Raw genomic sequence first — 11,552 nt, 5'->3', positions numbered from 1 at the left:
CTTTGGTCTCTGTGCACTTGAATTTCACGAAATCTAGCCAAGGTAAGAAACAGGATGCCGACAGAGCTATCCAGTTCTGCGTTGGTTGTAGCAAAGGTCAACACCACGTGTCTAAGTGTTTTTCTGAGATGGTGGTTATGGTGCTTTCTCTGGGGCACTGACTCCAAGGGGAGTCGCAGCCAAATGCAGGTGCCCGGGTTCCTTCTCTTCCAAAGGTCGCCAGATCAGACTCATTGGTGTGGGACGTTCCCACGGTGACAGGGTGACCCCCCCACCCAGCATGACTTGCAGTGTGTGTGCTCAGATCTGTACGAGTGTTTCACAAGCACTGACTCCTGGTCCTCACATGAACCCCCTGAGAACTGTGCTGACACCAGAGGGGCATCGCGGTGGACGGTGGAGCACCCGGACTCTGACCCCCGGGGGCCTGGGTTTGCACCCTGGGTCTGTATTGGTCTCTGTGAAAAATTAATCAGAAATGTTGTTGGAAAGTAAATTTGCATAGCAGAACTCCCAAAACTGATAGATAATTCCCTTAACATCGCTCATCAATCAAAACATTCTTAAAATTGCATTAAGAAATCTCGTTTCAGCCATCTATCTCCTCATCTCTTACAGGTCACACTGTTGTTTCTTCTGCCCCCTTCTAGTTTTTCTTTATGCAAACACGAATGTACTTACAGATACACATATGTGCAGGTACATATATTCTAATCTCCTCCCTTCGTACACAAAGGTAGCAAACAATATATATTGTACATCCCAGAGCTGTTTCCATGCATTGTATAGAGACACTTAGTTGCATGATATTTCACTGCAGAATGTACAATACTTTATAATATCAATTCTCCTGTGTTATACGGTTGGGTTATTTCTTTTTTGCTGTTATAAAAAAATGCAGAACTAGAATAGTGCTTTATGTCATTTTGTATGTTGGTCATTTTCACAGATATGGCCAGCTTGCCCATGATGGCCATAGCACCAGCCTGCATTTGTACCACAATGTAGGTGAGTGCCAGGAGCCTGCTGTCCATCTATAGGATATTGCTAATCTGACAGGTGAAAACTAGTGTCTCATCCTGCTTTTAATTTGCCTTCCTCTTACTATGAGTGAAGATAAGCATCTCTTCCTAAATTTAAAGTCTATTTGTATTTCTTCTTCTGTGAAATATTTGTTCATGTCCTTTGATCATTTTTTCCTGTGTGGTAATAATACTAACAAGAAAAACGCTCATTTGTATGTGTGTCTGTGTTTCCAGAGAAACAAGACAGGAGACAAAATGTGTGATGCATGACAGGTGGGGGGAAAAGTCACTGTGTATTCTTCCTCTAGTGACTTACTTTAGCGTAAAAACTTTTTTATACTAGAATTAAAACAATGTATCATTTAAAATTGGGAAGCTCTGTTTTCAGCTTTAGTTTCTGCAAAAAAGATTCTTGGGGAAAACAAGGAGAGGTTCCCTTTTTGGAAACAACATAAGCCAACCACGTACAAGAAAGATGAACAGGAATTTAGATTGACTTCTTGATTCTCATGAATTTGATCAGACCTCTTTAGCCCAAATATCTGGACCTTCTCTTAGAGATTTGGAATTATTTCTGCACTGGGGAGGCACAGAAGGCAAAAGGGGAAACTTGCAAATCACTGGGGGTTTTGTGCAGCTGGTTTCCCCCACAGGGCACTGCTAGGCAGCGTCTCCCGTGGTTTCCACCTTCCTAGCAACTCCGTCCCCTACTTGCCCTGGGCCGCCCTGACCTGGGAGGTGCGGGGAGGGGAGAGGCAGTGGTGGTGGAGGTGACAGCACGAGTGGCAGGAGGCGCTGCTGTGGCTCATGTTGCTTCATTTCCTCAGGCTTCTTTTGTTCATGTGCTCTGTTAAATGCGGTTGATTCGTGGAAAACGATCAAGGTCAAACTGGCCCCCACTATTTAGGGCTGTGCATGGGGTGGCTGGGGTGTCTTAAGAAAATAACAACAGTTAAACCACAACCAACTCTGCTCACTTTCAAAGGGCCACAGCTAATGGGAAGGAAATTTCCCTGCACACACACGGAGTTGCTGTGAAACACACTCTCAGGCTGCGGGGCGGGGTTCCCACTATCTGTCCCTCCAGTTGGCTCCTATGTGAGGTGGGAGCCTCGTGCCCGGATGTTCAGATGCAGCACCTTCCATCCACGCTCAGGACCCTGTTCTGAAGGAAAGAGCAGATAGGACTTCCTGCAGCGCCAGGACGGCCCCTGACCTTCCACCAGCGACCTGCCCTCTCCCGGGAGATGCGGTCACTGGGGCTGCTACTTGTTGGTTTCAGATTTTCAGTGGAGACGGGGTGACACAGGAGCACCTGAACCCAGCAGCACAGCCAGACTGCAGGAGTGACAACAGTGACATGCTTTGTCCCTCACAAGAACAGAGATACGGAGGCCCTGGGCTCACCTTGCAACTGAATGTCCTGTACTGAGTCACATGGGTCCCCCTAAAGGGACAAAATGGCCTCAGAGTCAACCTGAGCAAGGCTTCAGAGAGGACAGTAACTCAGATCACAGTGTGATGGTGAATCAGCAGAGGGCTGCTCTGCAATGTCAGTGTGAGAAACAAATGTCCCCCGCCCCACCCAGCAGGGGACAGAGAGGGGTCCAGGCCCACGGGCTCAGTCTGTCCTGTCCCTAGAGGAACAAAGCTCTCTTGCTGAGATCAACAATTCAGGTTCTCACTGTCTGACTTGAGGGCACATTCAATCATACACTTCATTCCTCTGCTCTGAGAGCCAACATCTGGGGGAGCCTGGGCTTCCTACAAGGACTGGCCGGTCCCACGGGTCCAGCCCAGCATGGCGGGTGGGAGCTTGTCCTCAGGTTAAAGTCACCTACTGACGTCGGGCTGAGGCGCCGTCTCTGGGCTTGGTGTAGATGCGAGTCCACTCCTGAGACAGGACGTTCCCACTGCCATGACACCACTGCATTCTTGTGCTTTTAGTCCCAAGGTCAGACCCTGGGGCTTTTCCTCCCCCCTTTCTTCCTGTCAGAAGTGCTTCCTGGTTAGAGCCCAGCCTCCAGGCAGCCTCCCAGCTGCATTTCTGTCAACTGGGCAAGTCTCAGAACAAGCACGGCTGGAGGTGACGGTGCAAATGGCCAGTTTCCACCCAGACCAGCACCAGTATCAATACACACAACTGAATTTTTTTGGAATGACACAAGAAAAGTGAAAGAAAACTAATAGGCACGCTGCCTTCCTGTGAAGCATTAAGGTGACTATTCATGCTTGAAAATAAAAGCTCACAGTATAATTCAGTTCATTTTTATTCAAAGTAATGCAACACAAAGGGAAATGATGACAAAGATTTCACAGGGTGATTTTAAAGAAGAGTATTCAGGCTTTTTTAGACCATATTTCTAAGAGAAGGATACTATTTCATGATAAATAATACAAAATGTCTGGTGAATTTTATAGATATTCACAATCTCTCTTGCATCCCCTTTTCAAATTCTGACACCTTAGACCTAATACATAAGGAAAGAAGAAAAATAAAATGAAGCATTCTAACCCTTTCGATTTCTTTTTTTAACTTTTTTTTTTATTGATTTTTAATCATTTTACAATGTTGTGTCAAATTCCAGTGTAGAGCACAATTGTTCTGTTATACATGAACATATGTATATTCATTGTCACATTTTTCAATTTCGTTACTTTTAAATGTTTTACTAAGAGCACTTGCGCATGTGTTACAAACCCAGGGGAAATGGAGGATGTTAAAAAAGAAATACAAAAGACATGTGAGACATGAAACAAAAATTGCCATAATGCAAATCAAAATGAAAAGATATTTTGCGTACAAAAGAAGTGTTATTCCAATATACACGACGTCTTTGACTGAGACCACAGCACAAGACTTTCTGCAAGTATTCATTAAAGGATCAGACTCGGTCTCACTGAAGGCAGGATGGACCATGACATTACCTTAACAGCCAGAGGCAGATTAGCAAATGTATGTGGATATGGTACAATGTCTGTGAGGTGTTACAATAAGTAAGTTCTTTATTAGCTGTCCAATAACGTCAGCTGTGGATGTCACTATTTCAACTTTCAATAGGAAGAATCCATGTCCAGCCCTTTTCTAAAGTAGCATTTTTCCCTTTGTTTTTGTAACAGTCTATGCACTGAACATGGGCTGTGTTTTAGACACTTAAAGGACCATATGTGAGGCTACAGAAGAATTTATTTTAAAGTAATTTAGAAAAGGATCTACTATTCATATGCCCAGATTTTTGTCTTACGTCGAACACTGCTGTGGGAGGACGGGGCTGACACGTGCTGGGTACCACGGATGCAGAACAGGACCTCAGCCCCCGGACCCCAGCTGCCTCCGCCGGCCAGTCTGCCCCTGTGCCGGCCGCCCACCTGCTCTGAATCAGTGCACTGCTTTCCCTGCTTTTACATTTTATTTATTATTTTCTATTGAGATGTAATTGACATATGGCATTATGTTAGTTTCAGTTATACAATATAATGATTCCATATTTGTATGTATTATGAAATGGTCACAGTAACTCTAGTTAACATTCATCACTATACATAGTTACAAATGATTTTTTTCTTATAATATGAACTTTTAAGGTCTACTCTCCTTTCGCTTCTGGGATTAGTTAGGTGGAGTTCCTGCTATTAAAATTTCCTTTCTGTTTATTTGCTTGTGCTTCTGAGGGTGAAATGCTTCCTCTGGAGATTCAAAGGGATTTAACAACGGGTCCCCCTGGAGGCACATCTAGCTGTCCTGCTGCGGCTGGACCCCGTCCTTTATCTCAGAAGCTCCGAGACACTCCAGAGCCCTCCTGGTACCAGATGGGGCTGGGCTGCATCCCAGCTCTGCCCCCCACCAGCCCCGCGGCCTTGGCCCAGCTACTCCCCCTCCAGTGTCACAGCCCTCGAGGGCGAGCCAGACAGTAACAGTGGCAGCTTCCCAGGACTGCCGCCCCCCAAGCACTCAAGAGTCAGGGTCGTCACTACACAGAGTCTGACCCTGAGACAGTCCAGCTCAGGCAACAGAAATGAACTGGGTCATCCTTATTTCAAAATTTGAGACTCTAAGTTATTTTCATCCTTCACAAATTGGACCTTTACAGAAAATGCTATGAAATTTTATACTGTAAAATGTGTGATAAATTCATGTAAACAGGACAAATCTGGCTATATACTCATTCATTTTTTTCAAATTTTACTTTGAATCTACTCAAATAAATGCTCCATATTTACCTATTTTGTTATTACAGTTTCATTTTCAAAGACTTACTTAAACAAAAGTAGTTCTCATTGTCCTAAAAGTGGTTTTTCTCTGTCCTGCTTTTCTTCAACTTCCTCTTCAGATCCTAGATGGCGGGGAAGGGGAAGGAGGAAAAATACAGCATTTTGTTAAAGCAACAAAGATTTTTTTTTAATGACATTGTATATGCATAAAATGTTAAATAAGAAATAAATGTTTAATCTTCAAAACTGTAACTGTAAAATAAAGTTTTACTTTATTTCTTGTAGGAGGGAAACCTTTAAAATAGGTCCTGTCATTTGCACGCATCTGTCAGAATGCATTTCATTGCCGTCCTTCAAAATGTTGGTGTAGACCAGGCACTGCTACACATAGCTACTCCTCCCCTGCCTCTTTGAAGACAAACTGTATATATTTTGGATTGTAAATATCTTTGAGATTTGGTACAGATAACGAAATCCACATATTTTGAAAAATGGCTGTATTGTGAGTGGGAGAGTAATGAGAGCGAAGCTGATGGTCACCTGCGTAGGTGTGGCCACTGACCTCTGATGCAACCGTTCTGGGTCGACGTCTGGGTCGACGTGTGCCTTACCTTATCCTTGAATTTGACCCAGTCATTCCACTCTGTACTTATTTCCTTAGGGGATATCCCTGGGGAATAATATTTGTTTTCCATTATGAATATTGTCACTCTAAAAATCAGAAATAAACCTTAATACCTGAAAATAGAAGAAAAGTTATAATTATTATATTTTCATGAAATAGCTTATCTCTGCTTAAAATTGATAAGTTTATAACAATAAGGAAAATGCATATGCTATCAAGTAAAAGCAAATATATAATGAAATAAACTGTATATACTGGAAGATCATATTTGATAAAAATAAAAAACTAGATATATACATATATGTGTGTGTGTGTGCACCCAAATCAGAAGCACTAGAAGAAAATGACCAACTGACACATACATTTCTGGATATTCCAAAATTTCTACAATAACCTTAAACTGACTTTACAATGTTTTTAAAACAGAGTATAAATTATAAACTGCATTGTGGTCACAATTATGTAAATGAAAACACAACAGTGGAAGGAAACAAACTAAACAGCCAACACTGATGTTGCTGTGTAGTTTGAAGGATTGTGATTTTTTCTTTTTGTTCTTTGCACGTTTATGTAACAAGTGTGCATTCCTCTCATCACCAGGGAAGGGAACTAAAGAAAGGAGTGGTGAGGACAGGGAGGGAGCAGGTCAGGATATAACCTACTCACCTACAGAAGCTGCCTGCCCCACTGGTGCTTATCTGCTGTCAGATAACACACTGCAAGAAGGACATTTTTTTTTTTTCTCAAGAAAATGTCTGCCTGGATTATAGCCAAGAACAAATCTGGTACAGGAGAATGCATAGTTAAGAATCTTAAAATTGCGTCCCACATCTCAACCTCATAAATGCCATATAGTTCAGGTTGAGTTTGTGGTAAAACAAACAAAGGTATAGTGGTTGGAAGGCTTCATTTTCCAGCCTATTAAACTGCTGTGTAAATCATAGAGACACTGAGGTGGTTTAACTGCCGTCTCACGAGGGAAGGAGTCTGAGGAAGATGGTCATACCAAGTCTTCCTTTTTCCGGACTCATTTTCCAACCGTCAGGCTAACAGCATTTATGACACAACTGGCTGACATAGCTTAGAATTCTCTGGGAGTCCTAAATAAAACCAAACTTGTAATTAAAACATAATAATGTGTGTGCTTTATGGAACTTAAAAGTGAACGCAAGCAAGGCCTTCAGGAGATGGTCAAGTGAGGCGGTCAACACATCTTCTCCTTAAAAAAACAAATCATCTCCTATAAAACTGGGCAGGAAGAACAACCCTAGCCAGCTCAGCACTGAGGAATGACCAGAGGCTTATATCAATCTGAGAAGTGTTGGTGTTTGATCAACTGCAGAATTCAGGGAATAACATGGCGCTCTTGCCTGGAGCCGCTCCCATTCCTCCCCCAGCTTCCAACACCCAGCTCGATGGGCATGAAGGTTTTTCCAGGGTAGGGCAGGTCTTGAGGACTTGTAGAAAAAGTATGCAGCTGAAGGAGCTCCCTTAGTGAGGGGTGGGGAGGATGTGGGGAAATGGTGAACTGACACACTCTGTGGTGTGTGAGCAGGAAGGGCCAGAGGTTCCCCTGCTTTGAGTTTGCGGTCATGGCTGCAACAAACAGGCTTACTCACCTGAGACCCCAAAGACCCTGAGCTAGCCTGACCAACTCTGACCAAGTGCAGAGGAAATATGAAAGACTCAGCAAAAAAGCACAGGCTGAAGAAAACTCCAAATACCCTGAAATTTGAATGTGCTGCCCATACATACATGTATGCCTTTGGCATAGTTTGAAAGCCTCAATCAAGCCTGTTGAGCACAATCTGTATACATCCACTGGTTACCACTAAGCTATGGAGACACAGGGATGACCCTAGGAAGCTAGACTTACAAATAAAAGAATTAAAAGAAAAAAACTGAGAAGAGACATCAGCAATCACACACCATACAGGACATAATTTCACACATTTTCCCATGCAACTTCCCAAGCAAACAAACAGCAATAATAGCAAACTTTTGGAGAAAATTCAGAACCCAGAATTCCTACAATACATTTTGAACAAAATATTTTTTAATATTTTAATATTATAAGACAATCAAAGATTCATAAAAGTGTGACTATTCTTAGGAAAAAAATAAAACAAAAATCACAATTCAATATAAGCTGTTTCTGACTGTGTCCAGATATTTAACAAAGACCTCAAAGTTAACTATCATAAATATGGTCAAAAGATTAGAGAAAAATTTATTCAAAAAATTTGTTGAACAATAAAGGAAAGTATGACAATAATAAATCAACAAATGGAGATTTTCAAGGAGACAGAAATATAAAATAAACAGAATTTTAAAAAATAAAATCTGAAATCTAAAGTACAGTAAATTTTTACTACAGGATGTTAAGAGAATATTCAAGTAGGCAGAAGACATGACCTTTAAACTTGAAGGTAAAACAATGGAAGTTATCCAGTTTGAATAAAAGGGAGAAAAAGACACACAAAAAATTAAACACAGCCTCATTCCTGATCTCCACCCTGAATTCTTTTCAGGGTGTAACTGGTCAGGGAACTCAACTGCTAATGACTCAATCCTTGCAGAGCAGGAAGGCAAATGACATCCTGCTAGCTGGCAGCGCACCCTCATGGTGCTAAATTGCACCAAGGTATGGGAGGCATGTCATGATCATTTTGTCTAGTGATGCTAGAAGTGCTCATTCCTAGGCCAGGCCAGGACTTCACTGATAGGCCAGTCAGTGTCCCATGACTGGAGCAGACACTATTAACAGTAGCCAAAAGTCTCCAGCTCACCTATCTTACCAGTCTCTTATGGTCCAGGATAAGACTCCCTCTTGTTGCTTCTTCCCGTACCTAGAGTTACACTATTACAATCATTGGATCTCATAGAGAACTATATATTCGCTCAATTCTTTCAATTCGCTCAATTCGCTCAATTCTTTCCTAGTCATCATTATTTTTATCAGAGTTTCAGTCACACATTTGGTAATGCAACAATCATGAAATAGGCAAAACACAAGCAATGTACCTAGTAGCATTAATAGGGTTAACCAAATATTTAAGCCAAGAGCTTCTAGCACCAAGCCAGTTTTTTAAGGGGTCACCAAGTCTGGGGAGTGGATCACTTAAGGAAGAAATCTGATTTTTCATGTGAGTCGTTAAATGCATTATCTTAGAGGATTCACCTGGTGTGGGAAAAAAAGCAGCATTCAGTCTGAATTATGGAGCAGGTGCCTCCTGAGTTGCTGTAAGGATATGGAGGCCCATTTGATGTTGTAACATCACTTTTCTCAGAACAGAGGCCTCAGAATTCAGTAGGATAATAACCTGATTACTATCACAGTATAGCCTGTCGAGTGAATTTTCTTAAGGTTTCAATCTGGCCGATTATATCCTCCAATTCTTCTGAAGGCACAAAAATGGCTGCCAAAGGGTCATACCAATGAAATTTAGATCTCCTGACCCATCAGGTTCCTACCAATGGTAAATTTGCTGGGGCCACATCTGTGTTGGCACCCAAGTGACCCTGAGTCCAAGGGAATTCTAAGATACATCTTTCTATCCATCCTGGTGAAAGCCAAGGCCATAAACTGGTACTGCAAATCCATTCAGTTCCATTAGGAACGACTCAGAGTATCTTCAGTCCTCTGATCCAGTCTGCCTAGAATTGCTGTCTCTAAGGGAGATGACATATTAGCCTTGTTCGTAAGGCATCCAGCCCAATTTCCTAGTGTTAGTCTGCTGGTTATCCTCAGTATGGTTTAATTGTTCCCAGCATAAAGGGGCTTTTAAACTTAAAGTCCATGATAAGGGCCTTTCCGTTTAGGCTGGAGTGAGTCTTTAAATGTGTCCTCCTTGCACACAGCTCACTGCAGGAGAACTAAGAGTCCAGAAACAAACCCTTCTATTTATGTTCAACTGTTTTTCACAAACATGCCGAGTCAATTCAATGAGAAAAATGTAGTCTTTTCAACAAACATTTCTGTGACAACTGGATATTCAAAGGCAAAAGAGAGTTTATTTCCTCACCTCCAAACACAAAAGTTAGTTCAGAATGGTCAGAAGGGGGTTCAAGAAGTTAGTGAAAGCAACCAAGTGGCACTAAAATACTGTACTTTTTAAGCAGGAAGCACCAAATTAAACGCTAGCAGGACGTATAACAGCATCACATTATGCGTCAAATGCAACATCCCAATGAGGTAGAAATTAATTGCTGAATCACAAACAGCCAAGCATGTAATTAGGGCACAGGCTCTGGAGACTGGCTTACGTGGTTCAAATTCTTAGTGTGCTCTTTCTTAGCTAGGCAACCTCAGGTAAATTACTTAATCTCTCTAGCCTCTGTTTCGCATGTAAAATGGTCACAAAATGAAATAGAGAGACAGACATCTATTTGGAGGTCATGAGCAAATTCTAATGCTCATAAGCCCATGGGTCAGCTCGGCTGTTCGGCTGATCTGGGCCAGATTTAGCTGTTGACCAGCCAGGCCCCAGCCAAGCCATCTGCTGACCAACATGTGATGCGGTCAGGGTAGCCCAGGCTGGAAGGAATCAGCTGTGTTCCAGGCGGTATTTCATCCTCCGTCTGACCAGCTGGGACGTGTTCTCATGACGATTGTGGGCATCTCAGAGAGCCAGCGGAAGTGCATGAGGCCGCTTGAGGTTACGTATGGAGAACAGGGAAAATCTCAACACCCCAACGTGGAAAAGCAATTAAACAGATGCCAATCCTGAAATATCACTGATGTTGGAATAATAGAGAATTTAAAGTAGTTTTTATGCCCATGGAAAAAAAAATAGAAAATATCTAGAAAAGAGAAATATAATGGAAGAATTAGAAAAGGAAACCAGTCTGTAGAGATAGGTGGGTAGAGAGATATAAAGAGACAGAAATAGAGATAAGGAGAGAGATAGTAAGACAGAGGAGAGGCAAAGAGAACTAGAGAAAGGGAAGGAGATAGATCTGGAAAGAAAGACAGAGAGATATAGAGAGGTGGGTGGTCATAGGAAAGAGAGATGTGTGGACTTAGAGATGGACAGACAGAGGGATATAAAGAGTGATGGAGAAAACCATGCGGAGATGGAGACTCAGAAGGCAGAGAGAGAAAGAACCAGGGCAAGAGAGGGAGCTGCAGAGCAGTCGGGAGGGTTGTCTAAATCCACTACACCACTGGGGCTGCACAATGGTAATTTGCTAATTGCAATATTTCTCCTTCATTTATTGATTGTAATATTTCCATAAAGAAGAGCTTTCATTCACAAGCTCTGTGTTATTCTGAGATACAGTTCATACAGAAATGGTAAGGTCAATGTTTGATTCTTTTTTTTTAAATTGAAGTACAGTCAATTACAATGTGTCAGTCTCTGATTTGCAGCACAATGTCCCAGTCATGCATATACATACATATATTCATTTTCATATTTTTCCCATTAAAGTTCATTACAAGATATTGAACATAGTTCCCTGTGCTATACAAAAGAAACTTTCTCTTTTTTAAAATCTATTTTTATATATAGTGGCTGAGATTTGTAAATTTCAAACTCCCAAATTTATCCCCTCCCGCTCCCTTTCCCGGGTAACTGTAAGATTATTCACTATGTCTGGGAGTCTGTTTCTGCTTTGTAGATGAGTTCATAGTGTCCTTTCTTTTTTTTTTCAATTTTGTTTTCACAATACTGAGATAGGGCCTTAGC

This window comes from Camelus ferus, chromosome 7 (genome assembly GCF_009834535.1).
Source record: "Camelus ferus isolate YT-003-E chromosome 7, BCGSAC_Cfer_1.0, whole genome shotgun sequence".
NCBI lineage: Eukaryota > Metazoa > Chordata > Mammalia > Artiodactyla > Camelidae > Camelus > Camelus ferus.
Note: the sequence above shows the minus strand (reverse complement) of the source record.